The following is a 27,891-nucleotide window of genomic DNA, read 5'->3' as shown; positions in this document are numbered from 1 at the left end:
GGCATGACTTTCTCTAGTCTATAGTATCTGGCTTAGAGACGGGCCCACAATTTCAGCTGGAACAATCCAAATAAATCAGGACTTTTGTATCAAAAACATAGATTTTTCTTTACCTATGGATTTGGAGTTAGGATGGTACAAAGTCTAGAATTGGGGTGGCCATGCAGCTGCAGTCAGAAGAAAACCTGATGAGGATGAAGCTAACATTGAGAGTATAATTCCCAGCTGAGAGATGAAAAGATTGAGTTCCTATGACATCATTTGAGCCCCTATATCAAACTGTGCTTAAAGTCCACCCTAAGCTTGGGCTTCATTATACAAGTCAATAAATTTCCTTCTTCCTTAAGCTAGTTAGGGTTTCCTGGGCCAGGTAACACTGAAAAATCTCTAATTGATTCAGGGGCTCACGGAGGGTATAAGCTGACTGAAGGGAAATTCATGGTAGCAGCTCTGTTGGGTACTCGGAAAGGGCCTCATGGCTGATGACCTGCGGTGCGCTTTTTAGGAGGAGGGAGCTCAGTTTAAGGAAAATTTCAGTCCACATCAGTGTCATTCTTCATCCCAGCTGGACACACATTCTGATCTCTGGGCCCAGTGAGAACAGTTTTGTCAGCTCTGAAAATGAGACCTGTCTTAGAGAAAAACAGGGGTCTATTTTGTTTGGCTTGGGGGAGGGTAACGCAGGCTAATGGAATGTCCTGTGGTGAGTTATCCACTCATCTTTCAGGAAACACAATCACCAGGGACAACACTTGCTTTCATAAAATTGTCTCTGACACCATCTTAATTCCACAAATTACTGTCAACCGGAGCTGTAAGGAGTTATTTTTAAACTAAATCTACTTGGCAGGCCATAGGGCAGGCTTTCAGAGTGTAGCTCATAAATGGTCCTAGAACTTTCCAAGTGAAATACCTGGCACTTGCATATACTTTAGCCCAGAAGAGATAGGGAAAGCCCTGCCTAGAGCAGTAGAGGGGATGGTAAGGCTTGGAGAACAAAGAAATAGCCCAGGGCCTGTGAGCTCAAATCTCTTCTGATTTAGTAACTCCTTGGAGGAGCTGACTAGAGAGAACATGATACATTCGTTGCAGGAAAGATGAGACACACAACCCATGACCAGGTGTGGCAGGCAAGCCCTAGTACCGCTTTTAAAAACCATCACCTGAGAATAAAATGGACTTTAGAGATTGCCTCTCTTCTGAGCCCACCATGCCTGAAGTTTATTGTCTCCCAGGTCAGCTCTGAGTCCTAGGAATTCACACATCCAATAATGCTATGGTTTTATCACCTCGTTTGGCCTTTGGGGACAGCAGAGATGGCTGCCTGAGATGGAGAAGGCTGGGCCTTCCCTCCTGCTCCTCTAGTACGGCTTCTAGGCCAGGGTAGTAAAGGCCGGGCCTCCACAATTGTCCATGTGGCCTTCCTCCTCCCAGGCCTTTCTTGGTCTTTACCTACCCTCATCCCTTTAGATCTCCTCCCTTCCCACCTGCAGTCAAAAGGCCAGACACTAGGGGAAGAAAGGGCTCTGGCACTCTGGTACCAAACAGATGAACTAACAAGCAATCCAAGAGCTCATGAACTCTGCCTCTAACCAGCCCCTGTTCTTCCCAGCTCGTCCCCCCATCTTCCTCCCAATGCTTTTCAGATTTTCTCATTTAAAGACAAATAAATTGTTCAGGGGCACCCGGTTGGCTCAGTTTGTTGAGCGTCTGATTCTTGATTTTGGTTCAGGTTATCATGTGGATTGAGCTGGGTGTGGAACCTGCCTGTGGAACCTGCTTAAGATTCTCTCTCTTCTCTCCCTCTGTCTCTGCCATAGCTCGTGCATGTGCTCTCTATCACTTTAAAAAAAAAAAAAAGTAAAGAAAAAAGAAAAAACAAATACATTGTTCAATTTAATTAGGTATTATGTAAAATTGAGGGGAGAGGGCTCCATTAGAGCTGCTGTACCCTTACTCCAAACAACTTTAGGGTATGTCAGTAAGAAATTAATCTTTAGAGCAGCCCTACACAGTGAGTGTGGTGGCCCCTCTTCACAGATCAGGGACTGTGGCTCAGAGTCAACAGAACATTTGCCTGGACCACTCAGCTCATGATAGAACTAGTTTCTGACTCTGAAGTCAGTATACCCAGAGATCTGTCTGTTAAACTAGGCTGTGTTCCCCCAAAACCACGTGGCCAGAGCAATGGGGTCTTTGCGGCAGTGTGGGTGGGATGAGGCACCTGGCCCAGACGTTGACTTCTGTGGCTCCCTTTGCACTTGACAACTTTGAAGGTCCTTTGGGGGCCAAGCTTCCCTTCCTCCTTTCCTACCTCCCATCTCTTAACAAGAAAAACAAAATAGAGCTTTAGTGCCTTTATCTCTGACCCAGGTCACAGCTGGAGAAGAACACGAGTGAAACAGAGTTCTTGTGGCTCTGAAAACCTCTGGCTGCTTTCCTGGAGTTGAGTCATGTCTCCGTTTCAGGAAGGTGCCATTAATTTGGTGCAAGAAATGAACAAATGCATGTATAGTGTGGTGTAGAGTTCCCAAAAGGAACTGAGAACTTTCTGGTTGTATCCACAAGCGTGGGCTGAAAGCAAAGATTACAGAAGGTGTTGATGGGCCTGGAGCTTGAAAACATTCTTTTGGAGCAATTAAGAGGCAGCTTAGCGCCTCACTGGGCTCTATGTTTTTCGAAAATGCCTTTAGTTGGATCAGGAAGGTTTGCTACAAATACGGTTCTTTTGAATTATAATAAGTTTGTGTGGGCGAAACCAAAGTTGGACTCAGTCCCTGGGGCAGTTGCCCCAGGATTATGGATGGAAGTATGTGGGTGGCAAGAAAAAAAAATAAGTCGTCGTCGTCTTTGGACTTTCTGTGGCAAGACCCCTCAGGATGTGTCATGACATCATGAGATGGTGAAGCCTCTGCTCCCCCAGCCAAGAGTCTGGGTGGGGAAAGCAGCCCCTCCCAGAGAGGACTCAGATTTTCAGTTTTCAGTTTAGAGGGGGCTTTCTGGGAGGGGCCTACTTCTGAGGGGAGGCCCAGAGAATCCTGTGTAATGTCTCTGGGACTTGTGCCTAAGCCATGCAGAGGAAGCCTGGCCACAGCTGATCACAGGAGGGACTCGTGTTCCTGAGCCACAGATGACTGGCCTCAGGGGCGGCAGTACCCTGGTTTTAATTTCATTGTTGTGTTTTATTTTTAAATTTTTAAAAATAAATACTGTATTTATTAAAGGTATACAATGTGATGTTTTGATATATGTGTATGCTGTGTAATGAGTCCCACAATCAAGCTAATTAACATATCCATCACCTCACAGTTACCATTTTGTATGTGTCTATAGGAAAACCTAAGAGTTACTCTCTAGGCAAATTCCAAGTATACCATACAGTACTGTGAGCTATAGTCATGGTCCTACATTACTGGGTCTCCAGAAAGCACTAGTCCTACATGAGTGCAACCGTACTTTTTGACCGGCATCTCCTCATTTCCCCCTCACCCTGGTAACTACCACTCTACTCTCTACTTCTACGAATTTGGCTTTTTTAGGCTCCACATATCGTAAGTAATTAAGATTACATAAGATCATGTGGCATTTGTATTTCACTAAACATAATGTTCTCTAGGCTAATCCACACTGATGTAAATGGCAGTATCTTCTTCTTTTTAAAGGAATAATGATATTAAAATAACATTAAATGTTAAGGGAATAAATAATATTCCATTATGTATATTATATATGTTATATATTCCGTTGTCTATCTCTCTCTCTGTTTCTTTATCCATTCATCTACCAGTGGACACTGAGGTTGCTTCCATATCTTGGTTATTGTAAAATAATACTGCAGTGAACCTGGGAGTACAGACATCTCCCTAAGATCCTGACCTCACCTCCTTTGGATATATACCCATGAGCGGGAATGCAAGGTTATAGGGGATATTGCATACGGATAAACCAATCCTGGCAGAGCCTCTCTTCTGCTGGATGCACTCCAGGGGCACAGAGAATGAAACAGACCCCAGCTCAGGCCATATTCCAGAGGATCCCAGCTACCACAGCTCTAGATTTCCTGAGATTGTTGCACACCCCGTCACTGATGGATTGGGACTGGGAAGTTGATACAGTGTCTTGTGGTGTCCCTGGACCCCGGGCCAGCTGGCTTTCAATGAGCCTCATGTTGGAAGGGGATGGCATGACTCTTCCCTGAAGCCTTAGGAAGAGGATGACCCCATAGTCCATCAGGGACAACGGGAAATGACTGGTGTCTTCTGGACTGACCTCTTACCTGCTGACCAAAGACTCTCAAAGGTCTTATTTTTCTCTCTTACCCTCCAAGTAATCCCACAGCTTTCCCCTTTTCTAACTTTGTACAGCCTGACAGCCGGGGAGGACTTTTCACTTCCTAAGGAGCCACCTCCAAAGCCTTCCTCTCTCTTGGCTGGTTTTGGAAGGCTCCTGAGCTCCCAGGTTCCTGGAAAACCTTCCAAATGCCTAGCAGCAGGCTTCAAACAAGAATATACCTGAGGTGCTAGTGGGCTGAGCAAATCATTTCAGTGTCCAAACTACCTCAGGACTGCAGCTCAGGGCCACACCACCACAGGCCCTGCTGATAAGATTCACCCTTTGGAGCAGAAGCTGCAGAGCAGGGCCAGGACGCTGGACGCTGGAGCTAGAGGGACATCTAGGGTCAGCATTTGGCTCCAGCCACCCGCCTCCCACCCCTGTCCCAGGGCTCTAAGGTCAGGCATGCATGCTGCCTTCCCCTCACTCAGCAGGCAGAGCTGGCCACTTTCCAAAGAGTCTCAGCCCTGGAATCCAGACCCTTCTCCTCCCCTTCCTCTCCTGTGCTCCAGAGGGCTTTGATCAAAGTGAAAGGAGCAGTTAACGGGTTTCATGGAAGCACAGTCGTGCGGAAAGCCTGGGAGACATGGTTAGCTTATCTGTCAGCAATTTAAACCTAGAAGCTTTCCAGAAATGGCTGATCTGGGGAATTGACCCCCAACTTCCTGGCCCTTTGCCAGTTAGAGGAGGCCTAGGTAGAGTGGGGCTGCAGCCCAAGCTCACAGAGCTATCTTCCAGGAGAATCAGCCTCACTGTTCCAGGACCCATAAAGCACAGGGCTTTTCTCCAGCTTCAAGGATCCAGCAAGGGCCTAGGACTACCTCTGAGGCACGAGACATGCCGAGAGTTTTGCCCAGACTCTGCATCTATGCCAGTGGCTTATCACCCTTCCCCTGTACACTGGTGGAGGGTGGCATGTTCCGTCTAGGTGAATATGTGATACAGGAAAGGCTGCTGGGAAAGGTCTAGGAATCATTAAGTGGTGAAGAGCATGGGCTTCAAAATCAAACTGACATGTGTTCCAGTCTTGTCACCTGATTTCAGACAAGTTAACTATATTGAGCCCCAGCTTTTTTGTCTGTTGACTAACAGTAATATCATCTACCCTCAGGACAGTTGCTGTGACGAGTAAGTGAACTAGTCCATGTAAAATGTTTAGCATTTTGTGGCTGCCACAAAATCAGAACTTGAAAAAAATATAGCTGGCATTAGTTAGTCATTCAAAAGACCCTGAATTTTGGAAGAAGGTTTTAAATGCCTAGGAATTTCATTACGAAGGGTCTACTTGCCTACATGTAACATAGGAAAACTTGCTCCGTCCCCTGAAGAGGGTACAAGAAGATGCTACCTTCTTACTCTTGGAGTGCCCAAGTCCCACTCTCCTTCCTGTGACCACACTAGAACATATGCTGTAATCCCACTGTCCCATGTATCAGGAAGTCTCAGCTAGATGGAATCTTCAATTTTATGTCTGTTATTCTCTCAAATGGTTCTTCTTCTTCCTCTTCTTTTTTTTTTTTCAACTTTATTCATTCATTTATTTGAAAGAGAGAGCATGAGCAAGGAGTGGGGAAAAGCAGAGGAAGAGGAACAAACAGACACCATGATGAGTGCAAAGCCTGATGTGAGGCTCCATCCTACAACCTCCAAACCATGACCCAAGCCAAAATCAGATGAGTCAGATGCCCAACCGACTGAGCCAACCAGAAACCCCTCTCTTAAACGGTCTTTAACTACATTTTCTCTACTGCCTCACCTAGTGTTATCACCGCTTAATGATACAAGATCTATCCATCCATCCATCCATCCATCCACCTATCCATCCAATAAATAGTAACTGATCACAGACTATGCCATATCGATAATAACATGTTAAGGACTCACCAGTAAAAATAGGACACATATAATTCCTGTCCTTGTGGTTCCAAGGGGAAGGAGCAAATACTTAACATGTATTAACACAAATATTTAATTACAATCATTATTAATGTGATTTAAGTCCCATGTCAGCTGGGAATGCCCACAGTCTAGATAAAATCAGCTCATATCCCCAAACTACTTTCTTCTCTCTCCAGGATTCCTTGTGTGTGTCTATATGGGGAGATGTCTTAGATTCTTATGGTCAGCTTTGGAGTCAAAGTCCTGCTTCCATAATTCATGGATCACTCAATACTTTTATATGTGCTGTTATTGTTCCACACTGTATTCACCAGATGTGAAATTAAGCCTCATTCCCAATTTCCAAGAAAATCCTACTTTTACTACAATAATTTGTTAAAGGGTACCTAATAAAAAAGATGTAAATTCTGACATGAAAAGCATAAAATGTGCATACGGCGAAGTGTAAAAATGTAAAGTTTTTGTGTATATTAGAAGTTAAGCTGTTGGCCTAAAATAGATGCTACAAATATAAAATGATTTATGTAAACTTCATGGTAATCACAAAACAAGTGCCTACAATACATATACAAAAGATAAAGAGAAAGGAACCAAAGCATTCCTCTACAGAAAATTATCAAATCAGGGGCGCCTGGGTGGCTCAGTGGGTTAAGCCGCTGCCTTCGGCTCAGGTCATGATCTCGGGGTCCTGGGATAGAGTACCGCATCGGGCTCTCTGCTCAGCGGGGAGCCTGCTTCCCTCTCTCTCTGCCTGCCTCTCCATCTACTTGTGATTTCTCTCTGTCAAATAAATACATAAAATCTTTAAAAAAAAAAAAGAAAATTATCAAATCATAAACGAGGAGAGTAAGAGAGGAAGAAAGGAAAAAAGGAATGATACAACAACCTACCAGAAAACAATGAATAAAGTGGCAGTAGTAAGTCCATGACTATCAATATTTACTTTAAATGTAAATGGACTAAATTCTCTAATCAAAAGTTAGAGTTGCTGAACAGACTTTAAAAAAATACCAAATTATACGTTGCCTATAAGAAACTCACTTGAGCTTTAAGTGCACACATAGATTGAAAGGGAAGGGATAGAAAAAGACATCTCACGCAAATAGAAACCAAAATAAAGCAGGGATAGAAATATTTATATCAACAAAATGGATTTTAACCAAGGACTGTAACAAGAGACAGAGAAGGTCCTTATAAAATGAGAGAGATCAATTCGTCAAAAGGATGTAAGATTTATAAATATTTATATACTCAAGGTAGAAATACCTAAATACATAAAGTAAATATTAACAGATCTGGAGGAGAAATAGACAGCAATACAATGACAGTAGGAGACTTCAGTACCCGACTTTCAACAATGGATAGATCATCCAGACAGAAAATCAATAGGGAAACACTGAACTTAAACTACATGTTAGATTAGATGGATCTAATAGATAAACACAGAACATTCCACCCAACAGCAACAGAATATAAATTCTTCCCAAGCACACACGGAACATCCTTCAGGGTAGATAATATTTAGACCATAAAACAAGTCTTAATAAATTTAAGAAGATTGAAATCATATCAAGCATCATTTCTGACCATGAAGGAATGAGATTAGAAATCACAAGAAAAAAACTGGGATACTCACAAATATGTGAATATTAAACAACATGCTCCTGAACAACCAATGTCATGGAAGAAATCAAAAGATAAATTTTTAAAAAATCTTGAAACAAAATAGAAACACAACATAACCAAGACTTATGGGACATAGCAAAAGCAGTTCTAAGAGGGAAGTTTATAGTGATAAACACCTACATTAAGAAAAAAGGAAGATCTCAAATAAATCGCCTAGCTTTGCACCTCAGGGACCTACAAAAAAGAACAAATTAAGCCCAAAGTTAGTGGAAGGAAGGAAATATGAAGGGCTGGAGCAGTAATTAATGAAATAGAAAGTAAACGACAATAGAAAAGATCAATGAAACTAAGAGCTGGGTTTTTGTCTTTTTTAAAAAATAAAATATACAAACTTTCACCTAGAGTTAAAAAGAAAAAAAGAGAGAGGACTCACATAAATAATATTAAGAAGGAAGGAGGAAACATCCCAACTGATGTCACACAAATACAAAGTATCATAAGAGAATACTGTGACCAATTATACGCCAAAAAATTGGACAACCTAGAAGAAATGGATACATTCCTAGAAAGACACACCTACTAAGACTAAATCATGAAGAAATAAAAATATGAACAGACAAATTACTAGTATAGAGACTGAATAAAAAATAAAAAACCTACAAACAAACAAAAAAGTCCAAGACCAAATGGCTTTACCAGTGAATTCAACCAAACATTTAAAGAAAAACCAGGGCCAATCCTTCTCAACTGAACTGAAGAAAGGAGACAACACTTCCAAAACCATTTTACAAGACCAGCATTACTTTTATACCAAAGCCAGACAAGGACAACACAAGTAAAGAAAATTACAGGCTAATACTCCTAATGAACATAGATGTAAAAATTCTCAACAACGTATTAGCAAACCAAATTCAACAATACACTGAAAGGATCATGCACCATGATCAAGTGGGATTTATTCCAGGGATGCAAGGATGGCCCAACATTCACAAATCAATCAATGCGATACACTACGAAGGATAAAAATAATATGGTCATTTCAACAGATGCAGATCTTTGAGAAAACTGAACACCTTTTCAGGATAGACACTCTAAGTTACTGGGTACAGAGGAAATGTATCTCAACATAAAAATGGCCATAAATGAAAAGCCCATAGCTAACATCAAACTCAACAGCAAAAAGCTTAAGGCTTTTCCATTAAGATCAGAACAAGACAAGGATGCCTACTCGCCCACTTTTATTCAACATAGTATTGGAAGTGCTAGCCAGAGCAGTAAGAAAATGAGCAAGAAAAAGAAAGAAAGACATCCACACTGGAAAGGAAGAAGTAAAACTGTCACAATTTGCAAATAACATTATAGTATATATAGAAAACCCTAAAAACTCCACTAAAAAAAACCCCTAAAAAAACCCCTGCTAGAATAAATGTATTCAGCAAAGTTGCAGGATACAAAATCAAAGTACAAAAATCTTTGCATTTCTATAGACTAATAATGAAAGACAAAAGAGAAATTTAAAAAATGATCCATTTATAATTGCACCAAAATTGCATTCACACCTAGGAATGAATTTACCAAGGAGGTGAAAGACCTGTACAATGAAAACTGTAAGACACTGGTGAAAGAAATTGAGGAAGGTACAGATGAACTGACAGATATTTCATGCTACAGATTTAATGCAATTCCTATAAAAAATTAGCTGTAGGATTCTCAATTATGACCATTTTTATGTTGAAGTACATTTCACAGAAATAGAAAAAAAAAACCCTAAAATTTGTATGGAACTGCAAAGATTCTGAATAGTCAAAGCAATCCTGAAAAAGAACAAAGTGGGAGGCATCACATTTCCTGACTTCCAATTATAGTAAAAAGCTATAATTACCCAAACAGTATGTTATTGGCAAAAAAAGAAAAAAACAAAGAAAACAAAACAAAAACAAAAAGCAAATACAGAGATCAATGAGACAGAAGAGAGAGCCCAGAAATTAACCCATGTATATATGGTCAATTAATTTTTGACAAAGGAGCAAAAATAAACAATGGGGAAAGGGAAATTTTTCAATAAATGGTGTTGTAAAAACATGAAAAAGAATGAAAGTTATCCCATCTTACACCATACACAAAAATCAACTCAAAATGTGCTATGATGAGCACTAGGTGCTGTATGTAAGTGATAAATCACTAAATTCTACATCTGAAACTAATATTACACTGTATATCAATTAACTGGAATTTAAATAAAAACTTGAAACTAATAAAGAAAAAAACAACTCAAAGTGGATTAAAGACTTGAACATAACCCCTGAAACCATAAAACGCCTAAGAAAACAGAGGGAACAAGCTTCTCGACATTGATGTTTACAATGATTTTGTGGATTTGACATCTAAGCAAAGGCAATGAAAATGAAAATAAGTAAGTGGGACTATATAAAACTAAAAAGCTTTTGCTCAGCAAAGGAAACCATCAATAAAATTAAAGGCAACTTGTAGAATGGGGAGAAAATATCATATATATGATGAAGGGTTAATATCCAAAATATATCAAGAACTCACATAACCCAATAGTAAAAAACCAAATAACCCAATTTTAAAATGGGCAAAGGACCTGAATAGACATTTTTCTGAAGAAGACATATAAATGGCCAACAAGTACATGAAAAGGTGCTGGAAGTAACTAATTATCAGGGAAACTCAAAACCACAACGAGGTATCATCTCATACCTGTGAGGATGACTATTACCAAAAATACAAGAGATAACAAACTGTCAAGAATATGGAGAAAAGGGGCGCCTGGGTGGTTCAGTGGGTTAAGCCGCTGCCTTCCGCTCAGGTCATGATCCCAGGGTCCTGGGATCAAGCCCCGTGTCAGGCGCTCTGCTCTGCTGGGAGCCTGCCTCCCCTCTCTCTCTCTCTGCCTGCCTCTCTGCCTACTTGTGACCTCTGTCTGTCAAATAAATAAATAAAATCTTAAAAAAAAAAAAAAAAGAATATGGAGAAAAGAGAACCCTTGTGCATTGTTGGTGGGAATGCAAACTGGTGCAGCCACTTTGGAAAAGGCTACAGAGGCGCCTTGAGGAATTAAAAATAATGCTATCTATCATCTACGATTCAGCAATTCCACTTCTGGGTATAAGGCCAAAGGAAATGAAAACAGCTTCTCAAACAGATATCTGGACTCCCATATTTACTGCAGCATTGTCCACAATAGCCAAGAAGCGGAACAAGCTAAGTTGTCAGTCAGGGCTTGAATGGATAAAGAAAATGTGGTAAACATACACAGTGGAATATTACTCAGTGTTGAAGGAAATCCTGTGCTTTGTGACATTATGCACAAACCTGGAGGGCACCATGCTAATGAAATAAGCCAGACAGGGAAAGATAAACACTGTAAGGTATCACTATATGTGGAATCTAAAAAACAAACAAACAAAAAAACCCAAACAATTGAACTCAGAACAGAGTAAAAAAGTGATTTTGAGGACTGGAAGGTAAGAGCTAGGAAGTGGTTGGTAAAAGGACACAAAACTTTAAGTTACAAGATAAACAAGGTCTGAGGATCTAGTGTATAACATGGTGACTATAGTTGATAACACTATAACGCATAATCAAAATTTTCTAAGAAAGTAGAACTTAAATGTTCTTCTCTGCAACCCTCCCACCCACCAAAAGTAAATACATGTGGGAAAGGATATGTTACTTAACTCAATGGGGTAAATCTTTTCATGTTTATGTATATCAAATCATAATGTTGTATTCTTTAAAGATCTCATCATTCTATTGTCAATTATACCTCAATGAAGCTGAGAAAAAGAAAAGAGAATTCTGCTTACATAAGATAACTTGTGGGTTGTTAGACTTACCTGCAGATTTTTGTGGGAAGGAGGTATCAGAGAAGGGGTTTATATCATAGCAGCCCAAACAGGATCAAATTGTACATCAAGCATCCCCTTTCTTTTTCCCTTTTTTTTTTTTAAATTTTATTTATTTGACAGACAGAGGTCACAAGTAGGCAGAGAGGCAGCCAGAAAGAGAAGAAGGGATGCAGGCTCCCTGCTGAGCAGAGAGCCTGATGCAGGGCTCCATCCCAGGACCCTGGGATCATGACCTGAGCCGAAGGCAGACGCTTTAACCCTCAGAGCCACCCAGGCGCCCCAAGCATCCCCTTTCTTAAAATGCCCTCCAGGTTTCCCAGCACTGAGAAATGTCACTCACCACCCTACCCTCTATCCTACTCAGAGCTGGCCCCTGCTTCACAGCATCTGGCTGACTCCTCCCCATATACTCTTCTTTAGAGAAATACAAATTGTTCTCAACTCACACAGAACAGTTTTGCTTCTCTCTGCTGCATAGGCCCCTATCAATACCCTGAGGTCCTCACCTTTTGCCTGAGATTAACTTAAACATTAAATGTTTCCCTAAGCAGAGGACTTTCCACCTAAGAGGCAGAGTGCTGTCAGCTGGTAAGACATTTTTGATCCTGGCCATGCAATGAAAAAGTCCAGGTTTCATACGTTGTGTATACATGTGTATAATGGTGTGAGGGGTGCCTGTACTAGTTTAGATGATGAAGGCTAAGTGAGAGTTAGCCAGAGAAGGAGGAAGGGGAGACAGAAGGCTTGAAAGGCCAATGTGCCTGGACCACAGAGAGTGAGGGATGATAGACGTGAAGGTGAGGCTGGAAAGAGATGCGGGTGTGTTACGTTTTACCCAGAAAACTGAGTTCATTTCAGACTGCTGCCTACCTGTTATTTCCACCTCAGTTCTCCTCCCTGGGTTGGCCCAGAAGGGTACTTAACGCTGGATGGCACACTTCTGATTCTCTACTTGGCAAGTGAGATTCTAACTGATAAACTTTTCTTTCTTTTTTTTTTTTTTTAAAGTTTTCTTTTCTTTTTTTTGGAAATTATTGAAATGCAGTCCTCCAAATGATGTGCTAGTCAGTATCCTCCTTCCTTGTCCCCACCCCTGTGCCCCTCATTCAATGTGGAAAGAAATGAGCCAGCCCCCAGCGCAGTTTGTTCCGTTCCCATCAGAGCACCTGGGCAGAAGCAGGAGCCTGGAAGCAGGGGGGCCTCTGCGGGCCCTTGGAGCACCTGGAGCTTTGACTGCAATGAGACATCTCTCCCTGCAAGCTTTGTAGGGCATCTTGACTGGCCCTGTTTCTAAAAACTGGAACATCCCAGCCTCTACTGAGCTTCTATGTGCATTAGACAGAGACACCCCCTGGGGACCAGTGCAGAGTTTGGCCAGGGCAGTCTGGACCGGAGTTCCACACCCCGACTGGGCCCCTTCGTGCAGTCTACCAACCGCACAACTGAATAAGGCGGCCCTGCTTATAAACAGGTCTGTGGGGGCCATCGGGAATGGAATAGCCCAGCCTCACTGACGAAGAAACTGAGGCTCAAGTTGGCCCCACACTGAATTAGTGCCTGTGTTTTCTGGCAAAGAGTTTAGGCAGATCCAAACAGCACTCTTTGGGAGAGACCTTGGTGCAGGACAGAGTGCAGGGAGCCAGACAGATGTACACTAGAATGTTGCTCTTATGAGCCACATGAACTTGGGCTTTCCAAAGGCTTGTTTGGGCATCTCTAAATGGGGATACAAATTCTCATCACAGAGGCCCCCGTGAGGGTTAAACGAGAGACCGGGTATGAGCCACCTGCCTAAGCAGACACACGACTGACATCGGTTGGCCGTGTGCCTCCAGCGTGAGCAGAGAGAGCGAGGCTGGGAGAGTGAGGAGGCGTGTGTTCAAGTGTGAGGAGCGGGAGGAGGCAGGAGCCCAGAGGCAGTGGAGGTTCCTTCTCTTTCTGGTGACTCACAGCCTGGTGACTAGCAAGGCTGGGAGGCAGCGTGTCTTGGTGGGGAGGAAGCCTCCCTAGCTCCATGCAGTCGACATATTGCGGGGAGGTGGAGGGTAGCCTGGTAGGCAAGGCATGGCTCCTGAGAAATCTGTCATAGAGTTTGAGAAATCAAGAAAAACAGGAAATGCTCTGGGCAAATATCAGAGCAGGACTTCCTGCCTTATGAGGAACTGGGGATGGGTCCCAGCAGGGGGCGAAGGACCAGGGAGCCCAGCAGTGGGCAGGGCCTTCCTGGGCAGATGCTTCTCTGCCAGCCTTGGTCTGGAGGAACATTTGGGCTCCACCCAGACAGGGGAAAAGTCAGTGAGGGCACTTTGCTGCCATACCATCTGGAATTTCGTGTCCTCCGTGGGGTAGCAGCTTGATTTCCCAGTCCCAGGGACCCTGACTCGGGCTTTTGAGAACTGGGTGAGTTTGCCTAGTTACTCATGTGGGTTACACAGGAGGTCACTTATGAGCCTCTTTTTCATTTACTAAAAATGGATTCATTGAACACTTATTTTATTTCTGGCACTGGGCTAGATACAGAATACGTACATATAAATAAGATAGGAGGCAAATTCTCATTTGGCTTTAATTACTAATGTATGAACATAAGTGTGCATGCAGTGTGTGTGTGTGTGTGTGTGTGTGTGTTCTGTGTCAATCTTTCCGGATATATGTAAGTAGTTATGTTTACATATGTGTTTTCATGTGTGAACCCATATATGTAAATCTGGGTGTGCAAGAATGGCAGTCTGTGTGGGTACGTTTAAATATTTCTGTGTGCACCTTCTTCTCCAATAACTAACAATAAAGTATAGGGAGGATTCTCTGGTGGGCCTGAGGTTTATGTTTACAGAAACAGGGAGCTATTGTCAGAAGCATTTTGCTCCAAAGATTCTGGGAGCTAGGAGCTCACTTTGCCTCATATCACGCTCACTTTGTGCGGGGTAGAGTGAGGACCCAAAGGGCCCGGTAGACATGAGAGACTGACCACAGGTCAAGGCAAGCTGGAAGCCAGGACCCAGGAAAGCAAGAACAGAGTGAAAGAAGGTGCCAAACCCAGAGGTTAGAACTGTTCAAGAAGTTGGAAGGCTGAGTAAGAGCTGAGGGCTTGGCAATAATCAGAAGACCCTAGGTGGACAGGAAAACATCTGATATCCAGGTATTCTGGCAAATTAAGCCATGTTTCCTCCTGCCATCAGAACACAAGGTAATTTCTAGACAAAGGCTGTTTCAGGCAAAGCCTCACTAAAATTTCCTGCAGGGTGGCAACCAGTGCCTGGCTTGGGAACCAGTAAGAGATGAGAGTGTGAAGGTAACAGAGACATGAGACACCAACGGCTCCGATGAAGATAGAGGCTGTGGAGTAGGATGGGGAAGAAGTGGCTGAGAAGACCCAGAGGGGCTCGGACCAGGAACAGGGGATGGATCAGACAGGACACTGAGGTCACCTAAAATATATGACCTTTGTTTGCTGTTATCCTTAGCATGGTTTGTCACTTAGATGGGCTTCTTTGAAATTTATGCTCAAGTAATACCATTTTTATTACACAGTTAATCACAAGAGGGGAAGGAAAAAGGGAGTGTGTCTGAATGCTTCTATTTCATTTGCTTAATGGAGCGCTCAGAGTAGGAGAGAGAAAGCTCCCTAATCATTTATTTCAGTAACTGGAGTTATAGCGGAGAGTTCCTGACAGTGACATCCAGCCACTGCGGGCAGGGAGACTGACTCTATCTTGGTGCCTGTGAACGGAACCAGACATGCCTTCAGAGGCCTGCTGTCTGCTGGGAGTACAGATAACAGAGCCCATAGAACAGGGCTGAGGGAAACAACAGAGGTGCACTCTCCAGTCCTATTAGAGCCTGGGCGAGAATTCCACCTTCCTTCCCACAATAGTCCAGATTGTTGCTTTCTCAGCCGTGGGAGGGGTTTTAGATGCTAATTCCAATCTCTTCCGTCTGTGGTTACATTTCCTTTCCACCCTGGGCTTGTGAACTTGGGTTGGCTTGCACGATTGCTAGCGTCCGTGGTTACATTTCCTTTCCACCCTGGGCTTGTGAACTTGGGTTGGCTTGCACGATTGCTAGCGTCCGTTCTCTACACAGGGCCTGGGGCAAGGAGCGCAGGGTTGCTGGGAGAGGCCCAAGAGCCAAGTGTTTCCTTTCCAGCTACTTGGCTTGATTTCTAGGCTGGGACTTCACGTTTCTCATCCCAATGGGAGATAGTAACGCCCTGGTAAGAGCACTGAGCACTGGCTGCAGAGAGGGCTGAGCAGGGATAGTGACCCTTGGATAGTGGGTGGGCGAGGCCTTGCCCAGTAGCCAGCAATCTCAGCGGTGGGCACAGTGAGAGGCAATATAGCACGGTAGTAAAGAGGGTGAACTCGAGAGCAAACACTTGCCATGTGACCTTGAGCACGTTGTTCTCTTTGTGCCCATCTCTTCATCCATAAAATGTAAATTATCGGAGCACCTATTGCTAGGGTTGTTGTGAGGATGGGTCGGTAGCTTAGAACAGTGCATGGCACACTACGTATCTGATATTATTAAGTTGCCTCCCTCTATAAAATGGACAGTATGGTAGTATGTTAAGTACCTCAGCAAATTGTTAGGAAGATTATGTGAGGCAGTGTTTATAAAATGCTTTTTTTAATTCTTGGCAAACAGTAAGCTCTCGATAAATATAAGCCATTGTTGTTGCTCATGAAGTCAGCCTGGATGCCAGGTCAGGGCCCAGGCAGCAAAGCGGCCCTTGTGAGACCAGCTGTCCCGCTATCAGCTCCCCTAATGGGGAGGAGGTCCGGACAGGCCGAGCCTAGTTACATCATGACGGCCGTTGACAGAGAGACACATCTCATCTCCTTGGCTGACTCCGGGCCTGGCCGAGCATCCCCTCTCTTATCGACCCAGGGAGGCGGCAGACGGAGGGGGCTGTTTCCTTCAGGAAAAAAATGCCTGTGCCTCTGAATTGCCTCTGGGTGCGAGACAGAGGAGGAGTGGGCCAGAATGGGCACGGGGCCAGGGGAAGTAGGAGTGGGTGTGTGGGCGGAGCGCGGAGATGGCTGGGCTCCCCCCCTGGAGACAAACACACCCTGTCTGGAGGTTTGCTGGGTGCTGGATCCCTGCCTGGAGCTCGTGAAGGCGCAGTGAGTGTGTGCCGGGCCGTCCCTCATCGGAGCAGACTCACTGTGAGAAAGGGCCCTGTCAGAGCACTAGGCCAGGAGAGGAGCCCTGCACATCCTGGGGTTGAAAGTCTGGGCTGCCACCTGCCAAGGCTAAGAGATCCTTAACTCTTTCTTCCCAAGATAATGAACATACAGACCTGAGTGAAGGACACGGAGGCCATGCTTTAGCTTTGGGGATGGAGCCCTAAACTCAGTGCTCCTGGCCTGGGAAAAGATGCAGGGGAACCTTGTTCTCTGCAGCTGGTACCAGCCAGTGTCCCAGCCTCCTCATGACCCAGGATCCATTTGTATCCCACAGTGCCTTGTCTAAGAGCAAAACCAGTGCTTCCTGCTCGGATACCCAGTCACATTTCAGTATTGTGCCATCCGATTAGTTAGCAAATGATGATAGTAGTGAGCTACCATTTCACCGACACGTACTGGAACCAGACTGCCCCGGGTGGGTTCTGTGGTGCATTTTGCACTCAGATTGTCTGACTCCACTGCTTATGAACTTTGAAAGTCTCTATTTCTCACCAGCTAATGGAAACATGCCATTGGGAGGGATTTCTGTCCTGAGGACCAAGGAGTTACACATAGGTGGTAGAAATAGCACCGGGTTGCCTGTAATCCCTTTTTAAGACATAACTAGGGCCCATCTACAGCGAATAGGGCCAGCAATCAGCCCCCCTGCCGTGAGCCGCTTTAGGGTCTGCTCAGCAACACAGAACAGTTTTGGCTAAGGTCATGACCTTCCTGAAGAATCCCTGGAGGTCTTGGCATAACACATGGGCCCCAGAGGGTGAGAGAGAAACCCTGGGAAGACCCAGGGACCTGCCAAATCCATTAAAGTTTTAGGGTCACAAAGTAAAAGACAAATGATCGAATCTTGAAGCTCCTGCTATAATGATGGAAGCAGAACACCTGGTGAGAATCCTTGGCTTGTCTTGGAATCTGGAATCCTTGGAATCTGGAAGCAACATACTCCAAACCAAGGGCCACTGCTCTGGCCTACATGCCAGGCTACACAAAAGGCTGCCAGCTTCAAGTGGCCCAGAGCAGGAAAAGGGCTCTGCAGCAGGTGTGGGCTGTGGGGCGAGCAGTCTGCCACGGGGGCCACACGTGGTGGAGGTGTCAGCGACAGGAAAAGATGCCACATGGGGTTCGTGGCAAGTCTCAGGGCCCCGGGCTTTGGAAGCAAGACCCGGCCATCCGCAGCATAGACCTCTCGGGGTGATGTGAGGTCTTCAGAAATGGAATGCCTGACCACGCGCCGGCAGGGGCTGGTATGGCTGCGGCAGACCTCTGTGAGCTTGTCTGTCATGAGGTCGGGCAGGCCCAGCAGCAATCCATGGGAAGAGGGAAGTGGTGTGTCGGGGACTGAGGACAAGCAGGGTCAGGGAGCACAAGAAAGCTCCTAAATCGTAACCCAGACTCCCACGGCACCCTCCGCTTACCTCAGATCTCCTCCCTCAGCTCACACCAGAGGCCCTATGGGGGCATCTCATGAGACCAGCTAAGGAAGAGGAAAAAGCCCAAGCAGGCTAATGCATTCTCTCTAAGTGTGTATAAGGACCAATGACCTTAAAAGGCATTAGGGCCTTCTGCCTCTGGGAAGGTAGAGTAGACATACTTCTCCCTATTCTGCCCATCAAATGCAACCAAAACTTGGCACAGTATGTGTAAAACGAACATGAGAAGGCTCTGAAAGGTAGAGAGAAGAAGGCAGATAGGTAGGGGCCTTGGGATCTGAGGGACAACACGGAGGCGAGTTCTCTAGGCTCATACATTCCAAGCTTGCATGTGAAGATGTTAGCAAGCTGGAAAGAACCGAAGAGGATGGCAAAGTAGCCCCAATAAAGATCTGCTCCTTCTAGCCAGAGGACCAGGAAAAGAACAGTCTAGCAAGAGAGAACACTTTTAGACAATAACTATTCTACTCCAGCTAAACACCACAGGAGAAACTGTGGTCCCACTCCCCCACCCCCACCCAGCACAGGCCTGTGCTCTGACCCCCTTGCCAGGGTGGTGCCACAGAAGTCCTGTTGGAGACAGGGGACTTTTGTCCCCTCCCCCGCTGCCAAGGAAGACCACACCCCCCTTCTCTCACTCCCTATTACACCTTTTTCTGGCTCAAGCAGAGAAGTATTTCTGTCTTTCAGTTTCCCAGGACCCCACACGTGTGTGTAGGGGAGAGAGGTATTTTCTGAGTCCCATATAAGCATCTTTGGCTTTGGGTTGAAAGTGCCATCTGCAAAGCCATTGAAATTTACACCACGGTATCCATTTGCTTTTGCCCCAAACCTAAATCTTGTGTTCTGGGCCTCAGACACTCTTGTAAATCTCTCTGCTCCGGTTCACGGTGGGCATGCTTATTTAGCTCAGTGTGAATCCCTCCTCATCCACTGGCCAGCCATGTGGCTTCAAGTGACTAAGCCTTTTACACCCCCTGTTTATAAAGCAGCTAAGAGAAGGGAACCCATCTTGCAGGGCCTAAGTGAGGTCATAGAGGCACTGGGCCTATCAGTAAACTCTCAATAAATGTTAACTTCTGCTCTGCTCAGTACCTCTTCCTACCTCTTCTCTTTTTCTCTGGGACCTAGAGTCATGAGGCTCAGGTATCAGACTCAACTCTTTCACGTACTGGCTTTGTGGCCTTGGGTAAGTCTCTTAACCTCTCTGATCTTAGTTTTTCCCTGAGTTTGAAAGGCACAGACACAGCACCTTGGGAGGCTGTTGTGGGGAAGAGAGACCGGCTGTGTGAAAGTGCTTGATCCATGAATTTGCTATGCAAATGGCATTCAGGCCACAGCAGAGGACCCAGAAAGTGCCCATTGTCCTCACAACAGCTGGAGTCAGCATCGCAGACTGGCTTTATGGCCTAATAGCTCACATCTGCCACACACACCAGTGAGTCAAACTCTCATTCTTTCCCTGTCCGCTTCCCTGAGTCGGCTTCCATTTTTTCCTTACAATACTGGTCTGCTTAACACCTCTTATCCCCGAGTCAGCACCCCCGTGCATGTGCTCATGGACACACTTGGGTCTGGGGGCCTCCACGAGGATGCAGGGACGGAGGGGAGGACACTGAGGGGAGGAGGTCTGAGAAGTCTTTCTGAGAAGCTGGGATCTCTGTTGGACTTACTCTTTCTCAGTGATCATGTTTGCTCTGGGATGTTCCCCACATCATCATAATTTTATACCACCATGGAACTTTGCATCTTTGGAATCAGTAACTCAACTCTTTTCTAATAGAGAGGAGGGAACAGAGGCTCACAGAAGGGAAGGTGTTTCTGAGATAACACACTTGGGTTTTCCTAGGTCTGGGTGCCTTTTGTAGGCTGGATGGCTCAGAAGCAGATCCTGAGACAAAGATTATCTTGCAAGTGATTTATTATGGGAAGACTCTCAGGAGAAAGTGAAGGAAGTGAAGGGAGCAGGACAAGGAAGGCAGAAAAGTCATCGACTGTGTGATTTCAGACAGAGTTCCTAACCAGTGGCTTCAGTCTGGTCCCGTGGCAACTCTGAGGTGTAAATGATGCCTCAAAATTGGTCAGGACTGGAACAAGAGCCAAGTACAAGCCCCCTTATGGGCCATAGGGTCAGCATGGGGCAGGAGATGGGTGTGGGGGTTGCTGACCTGCCGGGCACTGACAGTGGTCTGCACCGGTGGGCACACAGCCGCAAGGCTGGCCTCAGGGAGAGTCAGGGAGGGCAAAAATAAAGCAAAAATAACAGGAGTTGGGGAAGGGTGCCTGTAAATGGTAGGGAGGATCCCTGGGCATCTGGATAAACACTGACAGTGTCTACCTTAGTATTGATTCTCTTGATGGGTGCTTTCCTTCCTTTCTCCCGTAGTTCCTGGGATATAAACAAGTGCTCTAAGTATAGTTCCCTCTCATTCATTATTGGTAGATACAGAGATTGATATAACCACTACAGGAGACAGTTTGGCATATCTCCTAAATTCAAATAGCTTGTGTCCTGTGAACTCCCACCTCGTTATAAACTCTCACTTATGAGCAGTCATGTTCAAGAATGTTCACAGCACAATAGCCCCCAAACAGAAACCGGCCACATGCCCGTCGACAGCACAGATACATATATTGCCTAATATCCACAGCACGGACCACTATAGAGCAACAAAAATGAACTGCAGCTTTACCCAAACGCATGTATGAATCTCAGATACATGTATAAGATAATGTGAGCATATAAGAAGCCACAATACAAAAGCCCACATGATTTTTTTTCATGTGAAGTTAAAAAAATTGGCAAACATAAAGTAATACTTACAGTTGGATGTGGAGATAGGAAAACCCTAAAACAAAAGAAAGGAATGATTACTACAAAAGTCAAGAGAGTGGTGATCTTTCAGAAGTGGGGGTTAGAGGGAGAAGGTACTGGAGTGGGGGGGATTCAGGATGTCTAGGGGGCTGGGCACACTCTATTTCTTGACCCATGCAAAGATGGCTTTGTGATAAATCATCAAGATGCACGCACCTCTTTTGTACACTTTTCTGAATATGTGGTACACTCCATAATCAAGAAGGTTAAAATATCTAGGAACTACTTTTTAAACTACATTTTAAATTTCCTTTCTCTTTCTGCTCCCCCCCCACTCTGTAATTGTAGCAAAATAAATAATAACATCAAATTTTACTTGTAACAGTTTGTCTTTTGTGTGTGTGGTTTTGTGTGTGTGTGTGTGTGTGTGTGTGTGTTTTAAGAGAGAGAGCAAATTTGGAGGGGGGCAGAAGGAGAGGGAGGGGGAATCTTAAGCAGGTTCCACACCTAGTGTGGAGCCTGACATGGGACTCAATCATACAACCCTGAGATCATGACCTGAGCCAAGATCAAGAGTCGGACACCTAGCCAACTGAGCCACCCAGACATTTCTTACTTTGAACAATTTTTAAGTGTACATTTAATTCAGTGGCATGAAATCCATTCACAATGTTGTACAACCATTACAACTATTCATTTCCAGAACTTTTTCACCGTCCCAACTAATAACTCTGTATCCATTAAGCCTTAAATCTCATTCCCCACTTTCCAGACCTGGTAAACTCTAGTCTCCTTTCTGTCTCTATGAATTTGCTGATTGTAGGCACCTCCTATAAGTGGAATCATACTATAGTCGTTTTTTTGTGTCTGAATTATTTCATTCAGCATAATGTCTCCAAGGCTCATCCAGGTCCATAGCATGTATCAGACTTTCATTTCTTTTCTGGTTGAATAACACCCCATCATATGCATATACCACACTTCACCCACCCGGATGGAGACTTGGGCTGTTTCCACCTTTTGGTGATTGTGAATCAAACTGCTCTTGACATGGGAGTGCAAGTATCTGTTTGGTCCCCTGCTTTCAGTTCTTTTGAGGATGTGCTCAAGAGTGGAATGGATGGATCCGCTTCTCCTTGGATCCACTTCTCCTAAGCCAAAGGACTGGGTCTCTCCTCGACACAAAAATTTCTGCATGAATTCCCACTGAGAGGACTGAATGTTGGTGGGCTGGGTGAGGCAAGGAAGTGAGAGATGCTCCTAGTTTGGTCACTCACGACAGACGCAAGAGGTGATGGAGGCCAGGATCACTGGGTTCTGTGCCAGCTCTGCTCACCACAACCTAGCATGGCCCCTGGTCCCTGAGTTTAGTGACTCCTTTATAAATAGGAAGAGAATAAACAAGGACAAGTGGGAGATGTCCAAGACTTTAGAGAGGCATCTTGGCACAGATTAAAAACAGCATGACTACAACAAGGCAAGGTATGAAAGGAAAACATACTGTGGTCCTCCCTGGCTAGATGGGGCTAAGGACAAGAGGACAGGTCAGGAGAGAAGGGAAGGGGCAGGAAGAAAGGGAGAGCGGAAGCGGAAGGAGTGGAAGGAGGGGATGCAGAGAAGATCCTGAAGGCAGTAGGGAAGAAAGGCTTTTTTCCAGAGGGAAGGGCTGGAGCCACCCCCCTGGGCAGCAGCCTCCAGAGCTGCCGCTAGATTCCAGAGGGAAATAACAGTCCGTCACTCTCAGTGACTGGCACTCCGCTTTACGGGACCTGAAAGCAAAGAGGCAGCAACACTGACAGAAACAGGCGTCTTTAAACCAGTGAGACAGAACAGTCCTCAGCCTGACCCTCCTGAAGCACATCCCCACCTAATATATTATTGACAAGGCCAACTTTTATCAAGACATTCTGGCCTACTGTGTAATAATGTGTATCGCCCCCTCTTTATCACCCATTATCTCATTAAAATAATTGTCTTAATTTCATTGTTAAAGTGATTAATAGGGCAAGTGTTCAAGGAAATTAATACTCAAAAGGAAGAATAACTGTAGCCGAAAACTAACTCCTCTGAATTGGTCTGGTGGTAAAGTTGGGGATTCCGTAGTTAATGAGCCTTAGAGAGTTAAGTATAGGAGGGTCCAGGAGAGTCCGCTGAGAGAGGAGAGCGGGAGGAGACACAGCTGGGAGAGGCAGAGTCGGCGGTAGCGGGGAGAGTATGGCCGGCACCGCTGCGTCCGCTCGCTGCGAGCCATCAGGAAAGGCCGTAGGTCCTGCCCTCTTGCACCCCCAGTGCTCGGTGTGGTGCCTGCCACTTGCGTGGTCCCAGGGACTCAGAGCCCAGCCCAGTCCAGTGCTCAATACGAACCAATGGCAAGGAGATAGAGGGGCTCTTGCAGGGAGCTGGTGGGGGAGGGGCGCTGGTATCCCAGACTGAGGCTGAGCTACTTTAAATGGTCAGAAACATCACTTCTCGGCCTTTTGGCTAAGATCAAATATTAATAGTCAGAGTCAGCCAGGAAGAGGCTGCTGTCACTCTCCCTCTCCTCTGAACGGGACGAGAGGGTCAGCATCCTATTCCTTCCTTTCTGTGTCCAGCCACACTCATTCGACCCTGCGTCCCTGCAGTCTTCAGCGCTCCTGCCCCGCCCACCAGGCAGCTGGATCTCCAGGGCAGAAGTGGGAGCCGGTGCCTAGGGGGCTGGAGGGGGAGAACTGTGTTTCCCTTTGACAATTTCCTTACTTGTTCATTCAATCATTCATCTCGTGTTGATGAAGCTGTTGTGATATAGCAGGTTCTACTTTAAAAGCTGGGCATATAAAGATAGAGAGGCTGGGCCCTCTGCTCAGAAAGTTTCCAGTCTGTTGGAGACATAAGCAAACACATAATTAACCAGAGAAGCGTTGCTTGTTTAATGCTCCCTACATATTTTTACATAGTAGCACTGCGGTACTCAGCTATTAAATACATGTTTTATATTATGAAAGTTCTCGCAGGCTCTCAACTAATGAAAACTTCTCAAGACCTTTCTGTGCATTTCGGCTGATCACTGCAGATATCCTCAGCTAATGAGCTGCCATGTGTGCTGTGTACTTGGTTTTGATGTTCTTCCAGCCTGTTATTTTGTGTCCCTGAGAACAACAGTCAAACTTAATGGTGAACCAAAGGTGTCCAGAGATGGCGATGGCTGTGGTACTGCAGTGATGTTACAATGCAAGCTCTCCTGTCATTCAGGGTATGTTCCAGGAAGTGGGGGAGGAAGCACGGAGTAAAAGGAAGGCAATTAGGGAGCATAGAAGGCCTTTGACATTATTAAAGACATCATAAATGTTGCTGCAGTCTGGTGTGGGGGGCGGGGAGCAGTGGCCAACAATCATATGCGAAGAAGTTGAACGAAGCTCTGGTCCAAGACAGAGGACACGAGGAGAACGGAAGAGCGCTGTGTCCCCGGACACCCCCTCCACAGAGAGAATGCCAGGAGGGACCTTGTAGTGCCACTGCCTCAGGCAGCACCAGGCACTGAGGTTGGGCCCTGGTCACAGTCTGCTGTGCGGGTCTGAGTTAGGCACAGGTCTTGGAAGCCTGGGAGTTCAATGTCCACTCATTTCTGACACTCTTAGACTTTTGTATAACTAATCACATAGGTTACTAACAAATAAAATCGGCATAGCAATATCAATAATATGGAGTATTCTATTAAGGCTTGTTTTTATTTAAACATTCTCTTTGAAATACAGGTATAGAGGTAATCAAACATATGAGAATCAAAGTGGAAAAAAAATCCTGTGTTTGATATGTTGAAATTCTATCAATGTCAGTTCAGGAATAAATCTATATTCATTACTGAAAGATTAAAATGGTGCAACAATTTATGCTCATTTTGAAAGCTGTTGATTTCCGTGTGCAAAAACATTATTCAGAACTTTCAACAGTAAAAAGGAGATAGAAAGTGTGTTGGTTAGATAACTTCGGGAATAATTTTATATCTTTTCTGAACATAGAAATATTTGTAAAAATTTAAATAATAATACAAGCTGAAGATAGAGATTAGATTATATCATAATTCTTCTCTTTTGCAGAATTGTTTGGTGTATTAGCATTCATAACACTAAACAAAATAACAATTACAATCTGAATTTACTGTTCCATTTGTAAATACCACTTTAGATCATGAGTCTTTCCTATTTGCAAATTCTTCCCATTTTAGAGGTTGAATTCAGAGTAGTATGTCATTTGCAGGATTTTGTGAAGAGAAAACCTCAAGAATCATGTGCAACAATATCCATGATAAACCTTCCTCTGTCAAGATACAACAAAAACACGCATAAGACAGAAAAAAAAGTACTGGGAACAACCAAAGCACATCCAAAATACCCCAGTCTCCTACTGATCGCTACTGGAAATTTATCAGAATTCCCGTGCCTACACTGGGATAGTACAGCTGATCGTTCTGAACTATGTGACACTCAACTTCTGAAATTTAACCACTAACAATTTTAATTAAACAATTGTAAAAATAATGAGTTGGTATGCTATTTCAGATTTATTTCTGAGTTCTGGAAGGTCACTTTTACAATGGTGATATGCGGCTTTGGCCCCATACTGATTTTCACATTTGGTGTTTGGCCAAAATATGAGTGTAGTGTCCATCTTCCCAGTGTGATCGATGCTCCAACAGACATGATGATAACATGAGGTCATGACTGAGTGTCTGGATGAATTAGGGAAGGCTTCATTGAATGTCCTTTGAATGGTACCACTTTGGTTATTTTGTCCATGTGTTCTTCCCTTTTGTCCTAAACCAATAGGATGAAGTAGATATTTCCTCTTCTTCACAAAGGAGCAGACAAAGGCTCAGAGAGGGGAAGTGACTATTTTCCTTGAGTCGCCTTGAGAGCGACTCCAGAAGAACCTCCCAGCCTCATGAGAAGTGGCCCCCAAATGCCCATGTCCTTCTGCCCCAACTCTCCTGCTGCCTCAGGTGAGATGAGGGCCTGCCCTGATTCTTTCGAGGTCCAGTATCTGTGGTCTTATTCCTATCCAGGGACCTTATTCCTACCTGTGGCCTTACTTTTTACCTGTTGCCTCATTTCTAATATCACTCAAGAGCTATTGTTCCCAAGGGTGCCATTTTCATATGCCAGACAGGCCTGGACAGAGGTGCCTTGGGCACCAAACAGAGTCCCTGGCTTCCTTTGTGGCCCAGCAGGCCATCCTTTAAAGCCCTCCTCTAATGGCCTGATTCTCCTCAGATGCTTTTCTTTTTTCTTTGGTTTTCCTTTCTTCTCTTTCGTCTTGTCTGGGGAAGGCCCGCTGCCTGGTATGGCTATTGTGCTTGGAAATGAACCTCCTGGGCTGGTGAATAAATTGCATTTTATTCCTCCCTGTCACTTCTGGTTGGGGGAGCACCAGGAGATGAAAGCGGAGACTTCAAAAGCGCTTCTTTTGACCTAGGGCAGCATTTCTCATTTCCAAGCCCGAGGGCTGCTCTAAGCCCACATGTCCGTGGCACTGGCAGGAGCTGAGCCTCAGCCATACCTGGGGGTCTTCTGGGCCTCCTGGGCTGGGCATCTGGATGTCACTGTCTTCAGTAAGTTGGCAGAGGGGGCAGGGCTCACTTCTCAGCACAGCATCGCTGACAGCAGGTGGCTCCTCAAAGGGAGAAGCAGGTCCCTGTGTGAGTGACTGAAGGCTGGATTTGGAATATAATATTAAACCGCATGCAGCCACATTCCCCTGTGGGAAGTCTCACTTCTCATCTCCCCTGCTCTACCCAGCCCTTACTGCCAGGCTCCTGGGTGAGCAATCTCTCTTGTTAAGACTCATAATGTATCTCTTCATTCTCAAATGGGCACGGGTAGAGGTGGGAGATGGGAGAAATCAGTCACTGATCTAGCATAGACCTTGGGCTCTGAAAGGCAAGCACGTGTCCACCATCCCTGTCAATGCAGTGACAAGTTGATGGAGGGGCTGAGGGAATTGGGGGGACTCCAAGGAGCAAGCTGGCTTCTAAAATGGGCAATGCTCCCACGAAACTGCCAATCCCAATCTGGCAAAGCTACTAGAATCTCTCCCTTCAGGTTGGCTTCCACTCCACTTAGGAACACCTCATGCATGACGAATCCTTGATGATGTCCCTTCTAATTATTTCCAGAATGTAGTAGCACGTTGGGTGCAGAGGTGTACAGTTTAACTGGTGTCAGAGAATTTGGGGATCAAATTCTGGCCCTGCCACGTCAATATGCAATATGGAGGCTCTCTGTCAGTCTCCACGTCCATAAAATAGGAAGAACAGCACCTGCCTCAGATGTTGAGAAGGCTGAGGGCAATCAGTGTAAACGCTCACTCCAATAGCCAGCACTTGTTGATGATCAATAAATGGCTATCTTTGTTGCTGGCTGCACACACTTAAAAGAGGTGTCCGCTTATGGAAGGGGCACAGATTTTGTAGACGGAGGGACTCAAGTTCCACTTCAGCTTCTTGGTTAATTGTATGATCCTGGGCAATTTTCTTACTATAAGAATAAGCACAAGCTCCAAGAGCTACCATTTACCAAGTGCTTGTTATGTGCCAGGCGCTTAGTGTCCGGTCCCATCCCATTATTTCTTATAGAGGTTAAGTCACCTGTGCAAGGATCTGCTGCTAGAAGCAGAAGTGAGATCTGAAGTCAGGTTCATGAACTTAGTCCATGCTTGTAATCAGTGCACCTTCTCATCAGGCTGGCTGCCCTCACTTC

This window comes from Neovison vison, chromosome 7 (assembly GCF_020171115.1).
Source record: "Neovison vison isolate M4711 chromosome 7, ASM_NN_V1, whole genome shotgun sequence".
NCBI lineage: Eukaryota > Metazoa > Chordata > Mammalia > Carnivora > Mustelidae > Neogale > Neogale vison.
Note: the sequence above shows the minus strand (reverse complement) of the source record.